Here is a 25887-nt window from a genome sequence, read left to right as displayed (position 1 = left end):
CATTTTCAAAGGATGCCACATAAAAATCAGAAAAAAAAGACAAAGAAGCTCTATGGGCTCAACTCTTGGAAGCAATACATAATATCATATGAATTCAAGGGTTGCTTTATAAATTGCAACATGGCTTTTGCTGGACTCAATTAAGACTTAGGGGGTGAAGTAATACATAAAAAAAAACTCCACATAAGTGGATTCGGAGATAGAAAGTAGATTCATCATAGCAGCCAGTACAAAGTAAAAAATCAACATTTGAGGCTTAGATTTGATTTTGTGACCATTATGCTTAAAGTTTTTCACTCCAGGACAAGCTTATGATCCAAATATCAGAAAATTAAGATTATCAAAAGATACCAGAGAGCAGAAATTCTAGCAACTAATGCAAGCCAGACTTGTGCCATAGAATGGAATAAAAAGGATTCGATAAAAGTACAAAATATGGCATTACACACCTTTCACATAGTCACTATTACAGTTCCAAGTTACAATTGAATAATCAGGTAAGAGAAGAGTCCAAATCCAGACACCAAGACAGAATTCTAGTGTTTGGTACTCTCAGCAGAATTCTCCTCCTTTCCCAGACAACCACAACTTTCTTTAGAAAGGCTTCTATTGGCTGGTAAGAATTCTCCACGGCCTTGGAAATTCTCTGACATCGCTCACCATGCTTTGGTACTGCCGCAATACATTTCTTTAAGATATTTTTTCAGTGCTTCATTTCCATGCTGAAGCTTAAATTTGTAGCGCAAAGCCCAGAAATCCCCAATATCCAACACGAGAATTACTGCACCATTCAGCCAGTTTCTTGCTTTCTCCACCTTCTTGTCATGCGAAAACAATTTACCACAACAACAATGATAGGGAAATCATGATCCGCCTGCTTGAGTGCATCAACACTTTTTGTTTTGTGTTTGGGACATGGGGCCATCTCAATTGATGTTGCCCACAGGATACCACTGGTCCACTGGTAAGGCATTCTTGCAATCCCATTGCCATCAGATTATCAGCTTCCTTATTATTTCCATGACTTAATTCAGCTTGAATTGCAGTAAGTCAAACTTCAAGATTTTAGGGATTCTTCTTCCTGGCCATAGTAAGAATCGCTTGTGCTTTGCTCAGCATATTAATCTCTCCTTAATATTAGCAAGGGAAAGACAAAGGAGAATGCAACTGGGACAATGCTTTAGATTTGACTCTTAAGCTTTCTTGGCTTGCTCCAAGCGACCAAGATGGTTGTCCAACTATTGAAGCATCATCCACAATTTGAAGAATGAAGGGAAAGGTTTCAGCTCCTCTTCAAGCAATCTCCTCTCCTCTGCGGTGTTCCCCAATTCTCTCTCAACAATGGTTGATTTCATACACACCCTTTCTGTGCCTCGTCTTTCTCAAGATTTAGCAAGAAGCATTGTTGCTCGCTCAGGCTCATGGTTCTCAAACTCCAAATTGAAAGCCACAAGCCAGATTTCCTCAGAGTTGGGAATGGCAGCATAAGCTTCCTGGATAATAGCTCAAGCAGCAGGAACACCTCCAGCAAGCCACTTCTCTTTGGCACCTGTTCAGATCACATACACACACATGGAGACAGGAATTAACGTGGTTCGGTCTTCATTGTGAAGCCTACTCCACGGCTGAAAAACCCCAAATCTTCTTGCTGCTTGGGGTGAGGTATATTATTCTTAAATAAGTGATGGATACAAGATTAATATGATAGGTACAATAACAGAATATATTACATTAGGAAATTGCAATATATCCCTGATCATGCCACGTCACATACTATGTAAGATGACCATGGCAGCTCATATCCGTTACACTCCCCCTCAAGTTGGAGCGAAGATATCATCGGCGGTCAACTTGACTAAGATTTCTTGAAATGGTCCCTTGGATAGAGCTTTAGTAAAAACATCTGCAAGTTGATTCTCACTCTGGACATATGGTGTTTCTATCGTCCCGTCTTGAACCTTTTCACGAACAAAATGGCAGCCAACCTCTATGTGTTTAGTCCTCTCATGGAAGACCGGATTGGACGCAATGTGAGTGGCAGCTTGATTGTCACAAAATAACTTCATGGGACGTTTAGACGACTCAAAACCCAATTCTTGTAGCAATGCTTGGATCCATATCAATTCACTAGTAGCCGACGCCATCGCCCTGTACTTTGCTTCTGCACTAGAGCGAGCAACAATGTTCTGTTTGTTACTTTTCCAAGTAACAATATTTCCTCCTACAAACGTACAAAAGCCTGTAGTGGATTTCCTATCGGTTGGATTACCAGCCCAATCGGCATCGGCATAACCTTTAATTTCAGTATTCCCATTCATCCTCATTAGAATACCCCTTCCTGGGGATGCTTTCAAGTATCGCAGAATGCGATCAACCAGCTCCATGTGCCCCTCAGTAGGGTTATGCATAAACTGACTTATATAGCTCACGGCATATGCAATGTCAGGTCTTGTGATGGTTAAATAAATTAACTGTCCTACCAGCTTTTGAAAATGACTGCTATCTTGTAAAGGAGTAGCTTTATCAATAAATTTGTTGCTGTAATCCATAGGAGAGGCAGCGGGTTTTGCACTTGTCTTCCCTATTTCTTTCAACAAGTCAAGAATATATTTTCTTTGTGAAATGAATAATCCCTTATTAGAATTTGCAACCTCAATTCCAAGGAAATATCTGAGTTTACCAAGATCTTTAATGTCAAAAGTTTTGTTCAAATATTGCTTGAGAGCACTTACCTCCTGATGATTATCTCCTGTGATGACTATGTCATCCACATATACCCATATATACCAGAACAACCACAGTGCCAGCAGTAGCACGTTTAACAAACATTGAAGAATCAAATGCTCCCCTTTTGAATCCAAAGTTTATAAGAGCTATGCTTAGCTTCTCATACCATGCCCGTGGGGATTGTTTTAACCCATATATCGCCTTTTTGAGTTTGCACATAGTTCCATCTTGTTTTTCTAATGGGTGACCAGGTGGCACCTCCATATACACCTCTTCCTCCAAGTCCCCTTGGAGATAAGCATTCTTAAAGTCCATTTGAAATAGTGGCCATCCACAGTTAACAGCCACAGACATTAATACTCTTACTGTGTTCATTTTAACAACAGGAGTGAACATTTCTTTGTAATCTACCCCATAAGTTTGGGTGTAACCTTTGGCGACAAGTCTTGCCTTGTGCCTCTCAATGGTGCCATCACTCTTGTATTTGGTCTTGTAGACCCAACGGCATCCCACAGGGCGCTTTCCACATGGGACTGAACAATATCCCAGGTGTGATTTTTCTCAAGGGCTTTAAGTTCATCATCCATGGCCTTCAGCCATATGGGAGAATTTCTGGCTTCAGAGAAAGTAGTTGGTTCTTGGTTTTCTTCAATAGCAGTGAGAAAGGCCAGAAATTGAGAAGAAACATGATCATAACTAATGTAAGATTGTATCAAAAACTTGGCCGCATGATAAGTTGAGAAATCACGAAGTCTAATCGAGGGTTGTGAAACCCGAGTAGACCTTCGAGGAACGATTTCAGGAGGAGTTGGAGGAGCGGCAACCACTTTTTGTTGTTCAATGGTGGGAGTAATACCTGCATTTGGTAATAAATTTTCATTAGTATCTGCAGTCTCACTATTATTGTCAAGACCAGGACGGTCAGCCACCATTGGTAAGGGAGCAAATTCAACATTGAGATCGCTATAGTCAATAGTCTCCCCCTGAATTTGATCTCTGCCAAGAAAGAACATTTGTGCTTCAGTAAAGGAAACGTCACGAGAGACATAGAGCTTCCTGGTCAAAGGATCATAGCATTTATATCCTTTTTGGACAGCTGAATACCCCACGAAGACACACTTACGTGCCCTGGGATCAAGCTTACTGCCATCCTGTGAGTGCACATAAACCACACATCCAAAAACCCGAAGATGAGAGACATTAATAGGTCTGTGATGGAGCACCTCCATGGGTGATTTAAACTGTAAAACTTGATTGGGAAGTCGATTGATTAGATAGCAGCTAGTAAGGACTGCATCTGACCAATAATTTTTTGGAAGATTTCCATGAAACAATAAGGATCGAGTCATCTTGAGGAGATGTCTATTTTTTCGCTCAGTAATCCCATTTTGCTAAGGAGTGCCAACATAGGATGTCTGATGTACAATCCCCATACTATTAAGAAATAATTTAAAGGGGGTGTTTTTGTACTCAGTACCATTATCAGTTCGCAAAATTTTAATGCGAGTGTCAAATTGGTTGGAAACCATATTACAAAAATCCTGAAAAACCTGCAGCACTTCACTCTTAGATGTCAATAAATATATCCATGTAGCACGGGATTTATCATCAACAAAAGTAATAAAAAATTTAAACCCATCTTTGGAATCAACTGGGGCACTACCCCACACATCCAAATGAACCAGTTCAAACAATTTGCTGGAAACATGAGTACTATTTGGAAATGGAAGTCTATGCTGTTTGGAATAATGACAAACATCACAACTGCTGGAATCAAAACTTAAAGATGAGTTCAGAGAATGCAAGACCCGATCTGATGGGTGACCTATATGCCAGTGCCAAAGCTGGGATATCCCAATTTTATTCTGAACAGAAGCCAACACAGTACTTGAGGGATCCAAAACATAGAGACCATTTTTCACATGGCCTTCACCAATCTTCTTCCCCATTGTATTGTCCTGAAAGATTACCTTATTTTTGGAAAATATCACAGTACAATTCAAATGCTTAGTAACCTTGAAAACAGATAATAAATTAGTTGCTAGAGTGGGCACATATAGAGCATCAATCTTATTTGAGAAAATATTAATTCTCCCATGCCCTTGAACAGGCACGGCTGCACCTAGGGGTGCAAGTTTGGCCCTGCCGGGCCGAACCCGCCCTGAGCCCGAACAGGGTCTGGGCTGAGATATTTGGCCCTGAGGGCGGGTCAGGGCTGAAAACTTCTGGCCCTGAGTTAGAGTCGGGTCGGGTTAGGGTTGAGGCCTCGAGCTAAGCTTGACCTGGCCCGGCCCGACCCTGATTTAAGTTATACTATAAAATATATATTGATATAATTTATACATTATGAACTTTAAATTTCATCCACATTTTTTTATATAATATACTATATATGAAGACAATAAGTGTTATAATATAATTTATTATATTTTTATTTTATGTAAAATTAATAAGTTCTTCCCAGCCCATTCCAACCCATGCATTTCTTTCCCCCTCCCCATGATTAGGGCCAATTAGGGTCGGCCCGGCCCGACCCTGAGGGCGGGTTAGGGTTGGATTTTTCTGGCCTTGAGTCATGGTCGGGTCGGGCTTGGGCCCAGCTAAGGGGACTTAGGGTTGGGCTAGGGTTCTATAAAGCCCGGCCCAACCCGACCCTGTTGCAGCCCTAGCTGCACCATTTGCCACTGTAATGGGAAGATGTGAACTCCCAGAGTCAATATCAAATAAAATTTCAGATGTGCAGCACATATTATCTGTTGCACCCGAATTCACTATAATATGTTTTGAAGATAAAGCTGAGAGAGCAAGAGTATTACCAGAGGTACGAGCCAAGTTGCTAGTGTCAGATGATTTGTTGGAATCTGAAATGGATCGAGCAGTACCACTTGACTGAAGAAATTGTTGCAATTGTTGTGTAAGTTTTTCATGGGACCCCTGCAGATCCGACGACCCAGCTTGGCAGCAATTTTATCATCAGAATTTTTTGCATCAGATTTGTCTTTAGGTGGCCTCAGGTTGGGATATAAAATCCAGCATCTCTCCTTAGAGTGACCATCTCTATTGCAATGGTCACAATGATAAGGTGGACGAGACCCACGCACTTTCCCACGGCCACAACCAGAAGATGAGCGACCTCCAGTGCTAGTGGCAACGTGGGCAGAATTTTCAGTCATCTCTACAGTGGTTTTTGACTCAGAACGCATAACACGCCTCCTGGTCTCTTCTCTTTGTATGGTAGCACAAACACTTGTGAATGAAGGGAGGTCAGATCCCATAAGGATTTGACGTTTTAGATCTTCATATTTAGGACGGACATTGACCAATAACTGAAAAACCCGATCATGTTCTTCTCTATATTCATTCATAGTTTTTGCAGGAGGACGATATTGGTGTAACTCGTCCCACTTCTTCTTAAGATTTCCAAGGTGCTCTGAAAAGGACTGGTTAGATTTTTGCTCGGCATGAGCAATCTCTTGTTGTAGTTAAAAAATTCTAGATGAATTATTGGCCTGTCCATACATACTTATCAACGAATCCCAGAGAGCCTTAGCCGCTTCAGAATAGGCGAAGATCTCATATATCTGGGGTTCCATGGAATTAAAAAGCCAAGACATAACTTGATTGTCATTGGCAACCCATTCTTTGTACTTGGCATCATCGGTAGCAGGGGCTATTGAGGTGCCATTAATATGACCAGCCTTAGAACGCCCTGCAAGCGCCACGGTGACTGCTCGAGACCATGGCAGAAAATTTTGTTCACTCAATAAAATAGAGGTAAGCCGATTATGGGCTTCATGAGAGGTCGATTTTTCAGTTGACATGATGAAAACAGTCTTCAAATAATAAGCAAAAGGAATGGAGAACTTATCTGAAATTCAGAGAGCACAACACCATGAATATGCATATAATCCAGGTACCATCGAGAAAGCCTGAAATCCTAAAGATCACCTCCGCTCTGATACCATGTTCAGATCACACACACACACATGGAGACAGGAATTAACGTGGTTCGGTCTTCATTGTGAAGCCTACTCCACGGCTGAAAAACCCCAAATCTTCTTACTGCTTGGGGTGAGGTATATTATTCTTAAATAAGTGATGGATACAAGATTAATATGGTAGGTACAATAACAGAATATATTACATTAGGAAACTGCAATATATCCCTGATCATGCCACGTCACATACTATGTAAGATGACCATGGCAGCTCATATCCGTTACAGCACCCATCTGACCATAGGACTTGGCATGTGGTCTGTATGTTATTACTTTCTAGAAGAGAGCATCAAAAGATTCTCTGGTCCCATGACTCTTCTCAAGCTGTGCTACCATGAGACATATACTCTTCTTGGTTAGGAACATGGTACGAGCATGAGCATAGATAGCTCAGGCAGTCTCAAAGGAACCCCTCTTCTTACACTCCTTGGTAATAGCAACCTATGTCCTCTTTCGATCTTCTTCCTCAACACTAATCCTAATGGGGGTTACAAATTATAGCATGGGATGTTGCCACAGATCCAGCTGGTTCTGCAGCTTCAGCCTCAGTCATCCAGGCTCCTTTATCAACCACCAATCCTTCCCTTTGTAAAAACATTATAGCCCTCTTGCCTATTACAAACCTTCTTTGCATTATCATACAAGTTTCCAATCTAGAGTCATGTGTGTGTGTGTGTGTGTGAGAGAGAGAGAGAGAGAGAGAGAGAGAGAGAGAGAGAGAGAGAGAGAGAGAGAGAGAGAGAGTCGTGTGGGACCGGGAGAGAGAGATTATGAGAGTTAAAAGTAATGAGGGAGAAAGAAACAAACATGTTTTTTTATGAGATACAACACATCAACAAAATTCTCACTGAAGCAGTTACATGGAGTAAATGTTGAAAACATAATAACATTCAGTTAATTGCTTCATCCTTGCAGGTCTAGAAATCTGGCTGTCTACATTCTCATCTTTCCTGAAACAAAAGATCAAGCTATTCAAGGAGTACTTCAATTTAAAAAAAAAAAAAAAAAAAAAAAAAAAAAAGTAGAAGATTTTTCTATTTTAAATGAAACAGACGTGGAAGTAGTAGCATTTGGGGAAATGATTAGGGATGTAAACGGATCGAATTCGGTCGGATAATGGCATTATCATATTCGTATCCGATTATATTCAGACGGATTCGGATAATTTCTGGATAGTGATTTTTTGAATACAGGTTCTCCTAAATGGATATGAATATGGATTGCATACGATTTTTCGACTATCTGTTGACATATTTACCATTTTTATGATGAGGGTTAGGGTTGAGACTTGAGAGTTTAGCAACTATATACCATTTCTTCTACTCTTCTTATTCTTTTATTTTCTTACATTTTTTATTTTTGATTTTTTAATAGATATGTAATTCCATGTATCACATTGTATAAAACAATATATATAAACCAATAGCAAATCTAGAAAAAGAATCATATTATCTTAACTTATAAATTTATAAAAATAAGATAACAAAATCCAATAAGGTAACTTAAAAGGATAGACAAACACAGATTTATATTTTAGATATTTTATTACCGTCGGATTGCTAAACGAATCGGATAATAATCGGTCGGATAGGGAGATTATCATATTCGCATCCGATTAATTTCGGACGGATTTGGATTCTCCTAAACGGATATGAACATGGATCGAATAAGGATTTACGAATATCCATTTACATCCCTAGAAATGATGGCATCCATCCCAATAAGGAATATGATAATTTGGGCATCTCAAATATATGAACTCTCTTGGAGAGACAATGCAAAGAGATTTAATATATTTGAGATGCCCATTTACACACAAGCAACAAAAAGTCCACTTCTTTACCGTTAAAAAAAAAATTTGCTAAGAAAGTGAGCAAACTAACCAGAAAAAAAAAAAAGATAAAATAGAATGCCAATTTAATAGTTTATTTTGCCTTGTTTCGTAAACTAGCATTATTAATGATGTCAGTTTACAAAGCAATGGAAAATAAACAAAGAGTAAGTACAATCACTTCTAGTCTGTCCTCTAAATAATAATTGGCTACCTCTCTAAGATGCAATCAGATTTCAGTTCGATGTCCAAGTAGCTTACTATATACATCTTCAGAGACTTCAAATAACCCATCAACCTTTGAGATATATACCTGAAATTTAGAAAGAGGAGTTGAAACAATCTCTTTCCACAAGACAAGGGAGGCGACCTTAAGAAATTAAATGCCCCAAAATAGTTTGCAATAAGATACACGGAGTAAAACCCAACTCCAAACTGTCCAATGAGATTGAGGTCAACGCTTGCCTGCATTTTCCCTACAAAGCTTGCATATAAAGCAAAACTATATTCAATAAAAACTCATTCACTTAGGGAAAAAAAAGTAAAGCAAAAGCTAAATTCCATTGCTATCCGAATGTTCTTGCCTATCGGTATCTTAAACAATTAAGAATAACACTTAAAGTTCCAAACTTTGCTATGGTTCCAAAGTTAATGATCAGATCTTATTCTGTCATTCCATATACTTAAGTCACGAATAGAAAGCAATATCTTTTCATTGTCAAATTTAATCTACATCATATAATTTTTTAAAAATTGAAGTGAACATCCAACAATCATTAAGTTCGTAAGACATGCTTATAAAAAATAGAAGATGTAGCACTATAAATGTGAAATGGCAGAACTTGATTCTTAATAGTTGATTTCAAGAATAAAGGTTAAGGCTTGAATTATAGATGTAAACACCATCAGTAACAGATACCCAAGTTCAATGATGGAGGGTGGCGATTGCTAACATGACATGCCAACATAGACCAATGCAAACTCATACAGTGACAATGAACTACTTGAACTTGAGGAGATGGAATCAGAATCCGAGCTCTTTTGTTGTTTATGGAAACCACTCGCAGACCTTGCAAAAATATACAAACCACAGTAAATCATAATAAAATTACTAATAATTAATAATAAGAGAGAGAGAGAATCAAATAATCCAACTGAAACAAGGCACATAGTTGTTCCTCAGAAGACACTTAAGTATCCTAAACTATATATATGGCATAAGCATCTAATAGATTGCCTCAAGTGGTCATATATTATTCTAATACAATGATATAATTCTCCAATTCATTCTACATATTTTAATATTGCACAATTTCACAACGTATGAACCCGATAAGGTCCAATAACGAACATTTGACCCAATCAGGAAATTAGTGTTCTCTTCTATACTTCGAAATGGCATGAATGATGAGAGAAAGAGAGAATTAAATTCTATTAGTACGACACAGATTTAGATATTCAAATGTCAAATCATTGACAATAATCTATAAAGGACAATAAAGAAGAGTTTATGGGGATAACACAATATAAAACAAAGGAATCATAAAAGAAATTATGTAGTAAGAATTATAACAAAGAAGAACGTACAGTCAAAATTAAACAAGCTAGATGGAGACCCAATTTTGTAAGCTATTAGGTTCACTGTATCATGAAATACCAATTCCCATGACACTACCATTGATGTTAAAATGAAAATATAGACAAGGGACTTGGTGGATTCGAACCACTATCCTCTTGAGGTATGGAGTCATTTCCCACACCCCAAGTACTCTGCCAATTGAGCTAAAGACCCATATTAAAATTATAAAAGCCGTGATCAAAGAAAAACTAAGGATTCAAGACTAAGATGGAAATTTGATTACCAATTATAATTCATCAATTCATTAATCACATTACAATTTTTTATTTTGTGGATAGTTAAACACACTACAAATTTCAGAATTTTATTCCCTTTTGGGAGGGGGTTGGAGAAAATAACTTCCATATGATAGGACCAAACCTATCCACAAGAGAAACAAGAGTAGCACAATGTTTGAAATTTCAAGCAAAATATGTTAAAATTGATTAAATATTTCAGTTTCGCCTGGGGTGTAATCTCAAACCTTGTCTTCAAACAATTAGTCAATCTACAATGTACTATAATCTTTGTGGCAACAAAATATCCAGATGAAAAATCCAAGCATGCCCATTAAAGCGAGGTACGCATTGCTTACCATGCTTTAATGATTCATTGCTTACCAATTTGATATGGCCAATTCATAGGCTAAAACTGTAGAATGGTTGGGTTTTCAGATGTTTGGGATCAATTCCAACTGATTCACCCAAATCAAAATTGGCAGAAGACTGATTCCGTGTTTTGAATTACCTGGGAAGGGGAAAATAACCCAATGAAGAAGAAAGAGAAAGCTACCTGAGAGAGAGTGGTAATGGGTCATTGAGTGAGTATTGGAGAAGAATCCCCTTCTACGATTCTCTGGACATAAGGCTTCAAATCGGCATGGCATGCAAGAAAGAGTTCTTCTCAGTTTCCTATTGACAAGATCAGATGCTAAGTAAGACATAGAAAAAACTGAAAGAGAGAAAATTTTAAAGAGAATAGATAGGTATATATATCTAGAGAAGTCTAGAAGAAAACTCCATAAGGGAAGCATCTATTGAAATCTAACATTCAGATAGATGTGAGTATATTACAAATGGATCCATAATACCTAACAAAATACAAATCCAGAATATGTATTCATAGTGATGCATAACCAAGTGAAAACAACAAATATAAGATAAAGCACTAAACCTTAGGGATATAACATTGTGTTCACATTTGCATCCTTGACTGTTGTAATAAGAACGTATTAGAAAGATTGCTCCGGATCTCCTATTCTTGGAAGGAGATATTGTGAAATATTGTAGAATTATTGTTTCCTTCTTTTGTGTGCTCCTTATTTGGCAACTGTTCCACCTTCTCATCTATTTATTTGTATGTTTTTTCCCAACGAAGAAATAAGATAAGATTTGGGAGTTCTGATCCGAGGACGTAGGCATCCATGGCCGAACCTCGTTAAATCCTTGTGTGTTTTCTTTGTGGTTTGATTCTCTAAAATCTGAACAGAACGTAACGAAGTCAATGCAACTTTAACTAATTGAGCCAGATGGAAAAAGTAGAGACGGCATTGTTGTCCATTTTATTACATTCCTACACAATATAACACAAAAACTATAACCTAAGATTCTAAATTACCTGCTGACATATTTCCCATGAATGGGCCTCCACTATTAGAACCGTTATGGATATCGTCATCATCACAACAACTTCATTCACAACCACCCTGTACCTCTGACAATTTTATTATTTAAAGTAGTAAAGTATGTCCTTCAGAAAACATTATTGTAGTGTAACATAGTGGCATAACTTTCATAGGGAAGTTACACTCTCAAGTTCTCAAAAGGCCAATAAACTTGGTAAAAGATGATGATATAAAGGGGCGACGACAATCATGGAGCCAACATACCCCTAAAATGGGTGTGGGATAAATGTAGAAGTTGGATAGGTAAGTGCCAATTATGAAGGATGAAATTTAAAAAGGGGCACATTCATAAGAACCTACAGGCAGCAGCAATAACAGGTTACAATAAAATAGAAAGTAGGCCAAAGGGGACCATCCAATGTAGTTAAGAAACAAAACCGTTGATCTATGGTATTAGATGAGAGATCTAATTAGAAGAAAATGTATTAATTAGTATTACTAAGTGCCTATTTCATCCTAAATAATCTTGTATGACCAACCCCAAGTAGTTGGGAGAAGGCTTACTTGAGATCAGTTTTTAAGTTTATAATTCAAACACTATACCTCCTAGATAAATCAGAATCTTTGGTGGCTTCACCCACTCTTCGTTCTACCTCTCTTATCCGCAATTTCAGCTCTTTCACTATGTGGGGATTGCTGTTTGGAGATGCAAATTTCAGATAAGCCTCAGCCCTGATGATTTGATTTTTCACTTCTCTTATCTTCTTGTCAATTACTCTCTGAATCTTGGAAAGTTTTGCCCGTTGTTCAGCTTTTTGGGTGGACTTCTCCTGCTTCCAAATGACCACAATCCATGAAAATTAGTAAGCTGACCTCAAGAATCAATTAAAATTAGTAAACAAAATCCAAAACTTCCAACTTGTACTATGAATTATTTCAAAAAGGTGTTTCTTGCAGCTACTATTAAACCTTATCAAAGCTTTGTATTACTCATTAAAAGTTGCCTGAGTAGTGAAAGCATAGAAATAATGTCTATTTATGTTCAAGTATTGAAGTCATTTCCAATTTTAGTTACATTCCAAAAAGGGTTTCAGCAATTCATCATGTCGTATTTGTATAGCCTACTTTATATCAAACGATTGCTTCCATTTGAGGCTTGTCTAAGGATAGGGGACAATCAATCATATAATTGATAGATCACACTTATTCACTTGAAAGGTTTTGTGCACTCAAATTTGTTTACTGCAGAAATTTTGCAAAGGCAATAAATCTTGTTGGTTTTTTGCCTAAAAATGAATTGTCTTTAACCCTCATTGTGCATTGAGGATTAAGATACTACTCTTAACTTCGTTCACAGCTTCCAACAGAAAAAATTAAATGCTTTGTTGTCATCCAAGGATATAAAACCATGTCCTGTACTTGGAAGAATGAGAAGATGAACGCATCTAAGTAAATCGAATAGCTGTTTAGAATCTCGATATCTAACTATGCTGTTGAATATGATACAACCAATATGCAAGAAATTCTTGCTATGGCAAGAGGTGATTACAAGAAAAAGTAGACGAATCAACTTATAGTACATGGTGTATTAGATAAAGTATTGGGTAAAAAAAGCCATCCCCTTTTCAAGTTTATTAATATTGTAACCCTATTGACACTGACTTCAACACTAATTTTCATTCTCAAGTTATCCTAATCATAGAGTGTGGGCTCTATTTGATTAATTGAACACTTTAGTTCTCAAACCAACCTTTTCAAGACATAATGATCACGGAAATGTCATTCATGAATAAAAATCTCATACAATTCAGCAAGATCATACCTTTCCTACATAAGTGGTTGAGGTTGAAACATTTTCCTGTAGACTCCGCTGATTTTCATTCCCGTTAGGCCGTTATCATTATCAGTTCTTGTAACTGTGGATCCATGGAAAAAGAGAGGACAACACATTAGAAACACTCTCAACAATCCAACAAGTATTTAGAGTGGTAAGTAATTAATAATTACAATACCAACCATCACCTTCCCAAAGACTAGAACTTCCACTGTCCTCGAGTTTCAAATTCTCATCAGAAGAATCCTCACTAACTACAGAATCAACGCTACGATTTCTTTGCTATTAAAAGGCACACATTCCGAACCATGCATTCCATCTCAGTTATGTTTCATCCGCAATGTGAATGATAACTTTAGATCGCCCCGATTCATGCCTCTGAGCTGGTTTTATCACAATGTAACGATGGTCAGTTTAGTCATTTGGTTATCTGCCAAGAACACCACCCAAAAAAACACAAGAAAACAGAGCAGGTGGGAAAGTCAAAGATGAAGCAAAAACGCCATTAAACTTCAAACTTCAAACTTCAAAGTTCAAAGAGAGTCGTTGAAAATAAAAATAAATAAATAAATTAAAATACTAAAATACTAAGAATTGGGGAAGAATGTTCAATGCAGACGAAATGGCCCATCCTTCAATAATCATATTTTATTGGAGGAAATCCATAATCTTTCCCAAAGTAGTAACACAGGGAGATTTGGGTTTCAAATGCAAAATTAATTGAAGATTTGGCGTGAGACAAGAAGCTCCAATGCCCACACTCAACCAGGATGTAATGGAATCCGTAAAATGCGCGAAAAAAATAATAGGAGTTTTGGCTACGATAAGAAAGCTCCAATGGCCATGCTCAACTAAGAAGTAATGGAGTTTCATAAAAAAGATGAACAATAAGGAGTCTAAATAAAGAATTTGGTTAGAGAATCAAGAAGAAGAGGAGGGGGGGGGGGGGTGAAGTGGTTACAGAGAGGATTAGAAAAGATTACCTTGCAACCCAGTGAGCAAAACCTGAAGGAATCTAGAAGGCTTTGGCTACAAATCTCACAAGTATTGGTAACGCCCTTTCCGGGCCTTAGCTGTGGCCGCTCGTTTAGAAAGACAATTTTGGGACTATTGATAATGTAGGTCTGAATGGCCGATATGTCTAAATATTTCTGAACCACATTAACCCTTATCACGTTGTGGTAAGAAGACCTCCGTATCAGTTACCCAAAAAAAAAACACCCAAAAGCCGTCATTAGATTCTTTAACCGATTAAGCATCACCGATCGATCATTTTTAAGATGAAATTTGGGAAAACAAACCTGAACAACGTGATGGTCTTTATGATTAATCAAACAGTAAGAACAAAGGGCATTTCCCATTCAATCATAATGGACTGAAATCGTTGCCTCCCATTCCAACTATTGGGCTCACCTGGCAACACAAACACAAAATCCATCTAAAACTGATGAAAACAGAACAATGGAGAGGGGGGAAAAAAAGTAAGATCAAATGATTGAGATTTCTTCCTTCTACCATGGCTTTTTTTTTATTGCCTTTCACCAACCCAATCTTCTGCTCTTGATTCTCAATAGCCAGTTTGTCCAGTTATGGAACAATAAGATGAAATCCTGGTCACAACCAAAATTTATAAAAAAAAAAAACATGACTTTGGCACTAATCTGTGGGAAGGAAAGAGAAGGAACCCGTAGAGAGGAGAAAAAGACTGCAGAGAGAGAGAGAGAGAAAAAGATCGTACAGAGAGGAAGAGGGTTCGATAGATTATTAGGGTTGAAGAACATTAGGGTTTTTTTTTTTAATTGCCTTAATTTTATGAGAGAGAATTGGAGAGCTTTTCTTTCCATAATTATTAACTGATTTACTATTGGAAAATCTAATTTTGTGGCGAGATTTGCTTTAAATAATAATAAATATTATTCATATTAATTATTACTAAGGGTACCTAAGATTATGAAATTATAAGAAAGAATGACATAAAGATTAAGAATTGAATAATAGAATTTTAGATAAGAATGAAGGGTAGAATAGGTAACTGAAAGATTTGCCACAACGTGCTTATATACAATAGTATGATTACTAAGGGTACCTAAGATTATGAAATTGTAAGAAAGAATGACATAAAGATTAGGAATTGAATAATAGAATTTTAGATAAGAATGAAGGGTAGAATAGGTAATTGAAAGATTTGCCACAACGTGCTTTTATATATATATATATATATATATATATATATATATATATATTAGCCGATTGTTCAGGAAGATGTCGGTTTGTACGTCACGTACGCACTTCAATTTTTCTTTTTCTTTTTAATACGCACTTACATGAGTAAAATAATATTTCCTTAATTTATAGAAAAACAAATAAAAAGAAACATACAAATGTAAAAAATGCACATACAATGCCACAACATCAACATCTAATTAGTTATTCTTCTAACATAGCTATAGCAGGAAATCAAAGAAGTGAATAATGAACAAACAACAACTCAGTCTTATCTCAACTAAATAGGGTCGGTTACATGGATCCTTACCCTCCAATCAGCTCTAAAATAAACATGCCACTAAAATTTCAAATAAAATGTTGAGCACATGGAGAACATTATTTGACATACAAGTTAGCATAACATCCAATTCACGTAACACTAAGAAATGCTGCACCAGACAGCCCATAGATGCATTCAGCATAACCTCCAATCCACGTAACATAATCATCATTGATTGAAGAAACACACAAAAGATTTCTAAAATGAAGATCTCAAGGTTTGAAATAACAAAAACAGAAAAGATATACGGTTCATATAACAAAAAAAAGAAGTAGATATCCGTATCAAAATCGGTGAATTTCTTATCTCCTAAATGATGAAAATCAGCGTATTAAGTCTGCCCGTCATCTATTTGTCGCAGTTGCAATACTAATGGTCTCTTTGTAACCATCCCTAAATTCATCACAAAATCGCCAAATCAGCAACCATAAATTAATAACAACAACAGTTACCCGAAAGCTCAGAACCCTAACCAGTTCCCCGGGAAAAAAAATCATGGCCAACAATACTCTCCAGTATGAAAGACTTCCCATAACTCTACTCTCAAAACAGAATGAGAGTTAGAACCAAAACATAATAAAAAGAAAGAATAGAAATAAAATGAGAAATCATACCCTGTCCTCCAATAACGACAATAGAATGAAGGGCTCCAACAGCGTCGGGCCACCGTAGTCACTGTAGAGAGTACAAGCTCTCTGTATTTGGTTCACGATAGCAATCAAGCTTTCCATGGTCGCTAACTCAAAAACCCTAATCGTAGTTTTCGGGGTTTTCAAAAGAACGCAAGCAAGCGGAAAAATAAAATGGGGATATATATATATTAGCCGATTGTTCTGAAAGATGTCGATTTATACGTTACGTATGCACTTCAATTTTTCTTTTTCTTTTTAATACGCCCTTACATGAGTAAAACAATATTTCCTTAATTCATAGAAAAACAAATAAAAAGAAACATATAAATGTAGAAAATACACATACAATGCCACAGCATCAACATCTAATCAGTTATTCTTCGAACATAGCTATAGCAGGAAATCAAAGAAGTGAATAATGAACAAACAATAACTCAGCCTTATCCCAACTAAATAGGGTCGGTTACTTGGATCCATACCCTCCAATCAGCTTTAAAATGAATATGTCACTAAAATTTCAAATGAAATATTGAGCACATAGAGAACATTACTTGACATACAACTTAGCATAACATCCAATTCACGTAACACTAAGAAATGCTGCACCAGATAGTTCATAGATGCATTCAGCATAACATCCAATTCACATAACATAATCATCATTGATTGAAGAAACACAATTTTTTTTTCTAAAATGAAGATCTCAAGGTTTGATATAGCAAAAACATAAGAGATATACGGTTCATATAACAAAAAAAAGAAGTAGATATCCATATCAAAATCGATGAATTTCTTATCTTCCAAATGATGAAACTCAGCGTATTGAGCCTGGCGTAATCTATTTGTCGTAGTTGCAATTCTAATGATCGCTTCGTAACCATCTCTAAAATCACCACAAAATCGCCAAATCAGCAACCATAAATTAATAACAACAACAGTTACCTGAAAGTTCAAAACCCTAACCAGTTCCCTGGAAAGAAAATCATGGCCAACAATACTCTCCAGTATAGAAGACTTCCCATAACTCTGCTCTCAAAACAGAATGAGAGTTAGAACCAAAACATAATAAAAAGAAAGAATAGGAATAACATGAGAAATCATACCTGTCCTCCAATAATGGCAATAGAAGGAAGGGCTCCAACAGTGCTGGGCCACCGTAATCACTGTAGAGAGTACAAGCTCTCTGTATTTGGTTCACGATAGCAATCAAGCTTTCCATGATCGCTAACTCAAAAACCCTAATCGTAGTTTCTGGGGTTTTCAAAAGAACGCAAGCAAACGAAAAAAAAGAATGGGGATATATATATATATATTAGCCGATTGTTCTGGAAGATGTCCGTTTGTACGCCATGTACGCACTTGAATTTTTCTTTTTCTTTTTAATAAGCCCTTACATAAGTAAAACAATATTTTCTTATTTCATAGAAAAATAAATAAAAATAAACATATAAATGTAAAAAATGCACATACAATGCCACAACATCAACATCTAATCAGTTATTCTTCTAACATAGCTATAGCAGGAAATCAAATAAGTGAATAATGAACAAACAACAACTCAACCTAATCCCAACTAAATAGGGTCGGTTACATGGATCCTTACCCTCCAATCAGCTCTAAAATGAACATGTCACTAAAATTTCAAATGAAATGTTGAGCACATGGAGAACATTATTTGACATACAAGTTAGCATAACATTTAATTCACGTAACACTAAGAAATGTTGCACCTGACAGCCCACAGATGCATTCAGCATAACATCCAATTCACGTAACATAATCATCTTTGATTGAAGAAACAAATTTTTTTTTTTCTGAAATGAAGATCTCAAAGTTTGATATAACAAAAACAGAAGAGATATACAGTTCATAAAACAAAAAAAATAGATATCCGTACCAAAATCGGTGAATTTCTTATCTCCCAAATGATGAAACTCAGCGTATTGAGCATGCCCGTTATCTATGTGTCGTAGTTGCAATACTAATGATCGTCTTGTAACCATCCCTAAAATCACCACAAAATCGTCAAATCAGCAACCATAAATTAATAACAACAACAACTACCCGAAGGCTCAGAACCCTAACCAGTTCTCCGGGAAAGAAAATCATGGCCAACAATACTCTCCAGTATGAAAGACTACCCATAACTCTGCTCTCAAAACAGAATGAGAGTTAAAACCAAAACATAATAAAAAGAAAGAATAGGAATAAAATAAGAAATCATAACTGTCCTCCAATAACAACAATAGAAGGAAGGGCCTCCTATAGCGCTGGGCCACCGCAGTCACTGTAGAGAGTACAACCTCTCTGTATTCGGTTCACGATAGCAATCAAGCTTTTCATGGTCGCTAACTATAAAACCCTAATCGTAGTTTTTGAGGTTTTCATAAGAATATAAGCAAGCGAAAAAATAAAACGGGGATATATATATTAGTCGATTGTTCTGAAAGATGTCGGTTTGTACGCCACGTATGCAGTTCAATTTTTCTTTTTCTTTTTAATACGCACTTACTTGAGTAAAACAATGTTTCCTTCATTCATAAAAAACATAAATAAAAAAAAACATATGAATGTCAAAAATGCACACATAATGCCACAACATCAACATCTAATCCAGCTATTCTTCCAACATCGCTACAGCAGAAAATCAAAGAAGTGCATAATGAACAAACAACAACTCAGCCTTATCTAAACTAAATAGGGTTGGCTACATGGATCCTTACCCTCTAATCAACTCTAAACTGAACATGACACTAAATTTTCAAATGAAATGTTGAGCACATGGAGAACATTATTTGACATACAAGTTAGCATAACATCCAATTCCCGTAACACTAAGAAGTGCGGCACCAGACAGCCCACAGATGTATTCAGCATAACATCTAATTCATGTAACATAATCATCATTGATTGAAGAAACAAAAAAAAAAATTTCTAAAATGAAGATCTCAAGATTTGATATAACAAAAACAGAAGAGATATATGGTTGATATAACAAAAAAAGTAGATAACCGTACCAAAATCGATGAATTTCTTATCTCCCAAATAATGAAACTGAGCGTATTGAGCATACCCGTCATCTATCTGTCGCAGTTGCAATACTAATGGTTGCTTCATAACCATCCCTAAAATCACCACAAAATCGCCAAATCAGCAACTATAAATTAATAATAACAACAGTTACCCAAAGGCTCAGAACCCTAACCAGTTCCCTAGGAAAGAAAATCATGGCCAACAATACTCTCCAGTATGGAAGACTTCCCATAACTCTACTCTCAAAACAGAATGAGAGTTAGAACGAAAACATAATAAAATGAAAGAACAGGAATAAAATGAGAAATCATACCTGTCCTCCAATAACGGTAAGAGAAGGAAGGACCTCCCACAGCGTGGCGCCATCGCAGTCACTGTAGAGAGTACAACCTCTCTGTATTCGATTCACGATAGTAATCAAGCTTTTCATGATCGCTAACTCAAAAACCCTAATCGTAGAATGCAAGCAAGCTGAAAAATAAACAGGGATATATATATTAATCGATTGTTCTGAAAGATGTCGGTTTGTATGCCATGTACGCATTTCAATTTTTCTTTTTCTTTTTAATACGCACTTACATGAGTAAAACAATATTTTCTTAATTCATACAAAAATAAATAAAAAGAAACATATAAATGTAAAAAATGCACACACAATGCCACAACATCAGCATTTAATTCAGCTCTTCTTCCAACATAGCTACAGTAGGGAATCAAAGAAATGAATAATGAATAAACAACAACTCGCCCTTATCCCAACTAAATAGGCTCGGCTACATGGATCCTTACCCTCGTATCAGCTCTAAAATGAACATGACACTAAAATTTTAAATGAAATGTTGAGCACATGGAGAACATTATTTGACATACAAGTTAGCATAACATCCAATTCATATAACACTAAGAAGTGCTGTAGTAGACAGCCCACAGATGCATTTAGCATAACATTCAATTTATGTAACATAGATATCATTGATTGAAGAAAAAAAATATTTCTAAAATAAAGATCTCAAGGTTTGATATAACAAAAACAGAAGAGATATACGGTTGATGTAATAAAAAAAGAAGATATTCGTACCAAAATCGATGAATTTGTTATCTCCCAATTGATGAAAATTAGCGTATTGAGCATACCCGTCATCTATCTGTCGCAGTTGCAATACTAATGATCGCCTCATAACCATCCCTAAAATCACTACAAAATCACCAAATCAGCAACCATAAATTAATAACAACAACAGTTACCCGAAGGCTCAGAACCCTAACCAGTTCCCTTGGAAAGAAAATCATGGCCAACAATACTCTCCAGTATGGAAGACTTCCCATAACTCTGCTCTCAAAATAGAATGAGAGTAAGAACCAAAACATAATAAAAAGAAAAAATATGAATAAAATAAGAAATCATACTTGTCCTCTAATAACGACAATAGAAGGAAGGGCCTCCCACAACGCTGGCCACAACAGTCACTGTAGAGAGTACAACCTCTTTGTATTCGGTTCACAATAGCAATCAAGCTTTCAATGGTCGTTAACTCAAAAACCCTAATCCTAGTTTTCGGGGTTTTTAAAAGAATACAAGCAAGCGGGAAAATAAAAGGGGGATACATATATTAGTCGATTGTTCTGAAAGGTGTCAGTTTGTACGCCACGTACGCACTTCAATTTATCTTTTTCTTTTTAATTCACACTTACATGAGTAAAATAATGTTTCCTTAATTCATAAAAAAATAAATAAAAAAAACATATAAATGTAAAAAATACACACATAATGCCACAACATCAACATCTAATCCAACTATTCTTCCAACATAGCTACAATAGGGAATCAAAGAAGTGAATAATGAACAAACAACGACTCAGCCTTATCCCAACTAAATAGGGTCAGCTACATGGATCCTTACTCTCTAATCAGCTCTAAAATGAACATGGCACTAAAATTTCAAATGAAATGTTGAGCACATGGAGAACATTATTTGACATACAAGTTAGCATAACATCCAATTCACGTAACACTAAGAAGTGCTACCCCAGACAACCCACAGATGCATTCAGTATAACATCCAATTCACGTGACATAATCATCATTGATTGAAGAAACAAATTTTTTTTTCTAAAATGAAGATCTCAATATTTGATATAACAAAAACAGAAGAGATATACGGTTGATATAACAAAAAAAGAAGTAGATATTCGTACCAAAATCGGTGAATTTCTTATCTCCCAAATGATGAAATTCAGCGTATTAAGCATGCCGATCATCTATCTGTTGCAGTTACAATACTAATGGTCGCCTCGTAACCATCCCTAAAGTCACCACAAAACCATCAAATCAGCAACCATAAATTAATAACAACAGTTATCCGAAGGCTCAAAATCCTAACTAGTTCCCCGGGAAAGAAAATCATTGCCAACAATACTCTTCAGTATGGAAGACTTCCCATAACTCTGCTCTCAAAATAGAATGAGATTTAGAACCAAAACATAATAAAAAGAAGGGAAATTTATGAAACACCCCCTAAAAATGAGTCGATACTCAGATCAACCCTTCATATTTGAAAATACTCAAATCACCCACTGCATTAGAGCCCTATACTCAAATTAGACCTACCGTTAGTTAACTGATGAAGTCAACTAGTTAAATTTTTTGAAAACCCTAAACTACCTTTGAGAAGAGTATAATTTCTATTTTACCCTTAGATCTAAAAACCTAACATGTACTCCTTTTTTTTTTCTTAATTAAAATAAGGAATCAGAGAGGGAATATTCCCTCTCCTTCTTCCCCAAATGTAGAGTTACTATTTTACCCTTGAACCTAAAACCCCCAATATCCATATTCTTCCTCACATGACCTGCAACTTAATCTCTGCAACTTATAGGGTTTCAAAATTGCAGGTAGAAACCTGCAAATCGCGGTTAACCGGAGTGGCCATTTGCTCTACAACTCCCGACGAAGGGATAAACTCATACGGCGACCAGTATGCCCATGAAGGATACCGAAAAAAAACCCTTGAAGTTTACAGGGGTCCAAAAACCCTTGGGGTTTACCGGAGTGGCCACCTGCTCTCCATCTCCATCTCTCTCTCTCTCTCTCTCTCTCTCTCTCTCTCTCTCTCTCTCTCTCTCTCGGAGACGACAGCGGCGGTGGCAGTGGTTCAAGTCTTTTGGCATTTCTTCGGAACTATTTCTGTCCTTTGAGATCCACCGCATTCAGCCTTGCTCTCTCTCTCTCTCTCTCTGTTCAAAATATTCTACAAGAAGGAGCAGAAACGGAGAAGCTTTGTGTGGTTCTTTCGAGCTTCTGCTTGAAATATTTCTTACATTGTTTGCAGATGAAAAATGTCAAAAACCGATTATGGTGAATGTTCTAATATTTGAGACTTGACTTCATATTTTGGGTGCTTGAGTGGGAGAATCATTAGTGGAAGTGTTCTGATCTGCGTGAAATTTTTAATTGCGTTGGACGGTCCCATTCTTTCCATCTTGGTTGCCGCAGCCGCCAGCTCAGCATTCTTCCCCATTACCCAGGCCTCATTGGGGAAGACATCAATGGTGCTTGGAGGAGCATCAGACAATTTGGATAGTTGAGGAATTAAGTTAAAATTTGCTTCTTCTTCGGGTGGTTTGCAGGTTAAGACAAATGCCCAAGGTCCTCATAAGATCAATGGTACCCCGGTTAGTCTGGAGACACCTACAGAAGTTCTGAGGAAGGAAGATGAGACATCATTGCCTCCTCCAAGGACTTTTATTAATCAATTGCCTGAAGATGTAGGTTGGTCGGAGATGGAGAAGGAGAAGATATGGCTCCGGTACCGGTGTTGGAGAAGGTGAAACGCTTTAGTCCTTCATCCCACTTGATTTTGGGGTTAAAGTTGTCTTTTCAATGTACAAGGGTAAAATAGTCCTTTTACACCAATAACTAACAGCAGATTAACATCGTTAGTGTAGAGGGGGTGATTTGAGTATTTTCAAATATGAGGGGGTGATCTGAGTATCAGCCCATTTTCAGGGGGTGTTTTATTAATTTCCCTTAAAAGAAAGAATAAGAATAAAATAAGAAATCATACCTGTCCTCCAATAACGACAATAGAAGGAAGGGCCTCCCACAGCGCTGGGCCACTGCAGTCACTGCAGAGAGTACAACCTCTCTATATTCGATTCACGATAGCAATCAAGCTTTCCATGGTCGCTAACTCAAAAACCCTAACCATAGTTTTCGGGGTTTTCAAAAGAACACAAGCAAGCGGAAAAATAAAATGGGGATATATATATTAGTCGAGTATTCTGAAATATGTCAGTTTGTACGCCACATACGCACTTCAATTTTTCTTTTTCTTTTTAATATGCACTTACATGAGTAAAACAATGTTTCCTTAATTCATTAAAAAAAAAAAACATATAAATATAAAAAATGCACACATAATTCCACAATATCAACATCTAATCCAACTATTCTTCTAATATAGCTACAGTAGGGAATTAAAGAAGTGAATAATTAACAAACAACAACTTAGCCTTATCCCAACTAAACAGGGTCGGCTACATGGATCCTTATCCTCCAATCAGCTTTAAAATGAACATGGCACTAAAATTCAAATGAAATGTTGAGCACATGGAGAACATTATTTGACATACAAGTTAGCATAACATCCAATTCACGTAACACTAAGAAGTGCTACACCAGACAGTCCACAGAAGCATTCAGCATAACATCCAATTCACGTAACATAATCATCATTGATTGAAGAAAGAAAAAAAAAATTTCTAAAATGAAGAACTCAAGGTTTGATAGAACAAAAATAGAAGAGATATACGGTTAATATAACAAAAAAAGTAGATATCCGTACCAAAATCAGTGAGTTTCTTATCTCCCAAATGATGAAACTCAGCATATTGATCCTGTCCATCATCTATCTGTCACAGTTGCAATACTAATAGTCGTCTCGTAACCATCCCTAAAATCACCACAAAACTGCCAAATCAATAACCATAAATTAATAACAACAATTGTTGCTCAAAGGCTCAGAACCCTAACCAAGTCCGCAGGGAAGAAAATTATGGCCAACAATACTCTCCAGTATGGAAGACTTCCCATAACTCTACTCTCAAAACAGGATGAGAGTTAGAACCAAAACATAATAAAAAGAATGAATAGGAATAAAATGAGAAATCATACCTATCCTCCAATAACAGCAATAGAAGAAAGGGCATCCCACAGCGCTGGGCCACCGCAGTCATTGTAGAGAGTACAATCTCTCTGTATTCGATTCACGATAGCAATCAAGCTTTTTATGGTTGCTAACTCAAAAAACCTAATCGTAGTTTTTGGGATTTTCAAAAGAACGCAAGCAAGTGAAAAAATAAATAGGGATATATATATTAGTCGATTGTTCTGAAAGATGTTGGTTTGTATGCCACGTACGAACTTCAGTTTTTCTTTTTCTTTTCAATACGCACCTACTTGAGTAAAACAATGTTTCCTTAATTCATAGAAAAACAAATAAAAAGAAACATATAAATGTCAAAAAATGCACACATAATGCCACAACATCAGCATCTAATACAGCTATTCTTCCAACATAGCTACACCAGGGAATCAAAGAAGTGAATAATGAACAAACAACAACTTAACTTTATCCCAACTAAATAGGGTCGGCTACATGGATCCTTACTCTCCTATCAGCTCTAAAATGAACATGGCACTAAAATTTCAAATGAAATGTTGAGCACATGGAGAACATTATTTGACATACAAATTAGCATAACATCCAATTCACGTAACACTAAGAAGTGCTGCACCAGACAGCCCACAGATGCATTCAGCATAACATCCAATTCACGTAACATAATCATCATTGATTGAAGAAACACAAAAAAAAATTTCTACAATGAAGATCTCAAGGTTTGATATAACAAAAACAGAAGAGATATATGGTTCATATAACAAAAAAAATAGATATCCGTACCAAAATCGATGAATTTCTTATCTCCCAAATGATGAAACTCAGCGTATTGAGCATGCTCGTCATTTATGTGTCGCAGTTGCAA

The 25887-nt window shown here is 36.6% G+C and overlaps 1 pseudogene; it reads right to left on the bottom strand.

Moving 5' to 3' along the window:
• Positions 1 to 414: 414 nt before the first annotated feature.
• LOC122651953 lies at positions 415 to 7323 on the bottom strand (annotated as a pseudogene).
• Between the last annotated feature and the right edge of the window lie 18564 nt (positions 7324 to 25887).

Source organism: Telopea speciosissima, chromosome 1 (assembly GCF_018873765.1).
Source record: "Telopea speciosissima isolate NSW1024214 ecotype Mountain lineage chromosome 1, Tspe_v1, whole genome shotgun sequence".
NCBI classification, from domain to species: Eukaryota; Viridiplantae; Streptophyta; class Magnoliopsida; order Proteales; family Proteaceae; genus Telopea; species Telopea speciosissima.
Note: the sequence above shows the minus strand (reverse complement) of the source record. Positions and strands in the feature narration are given on the sequence as shown.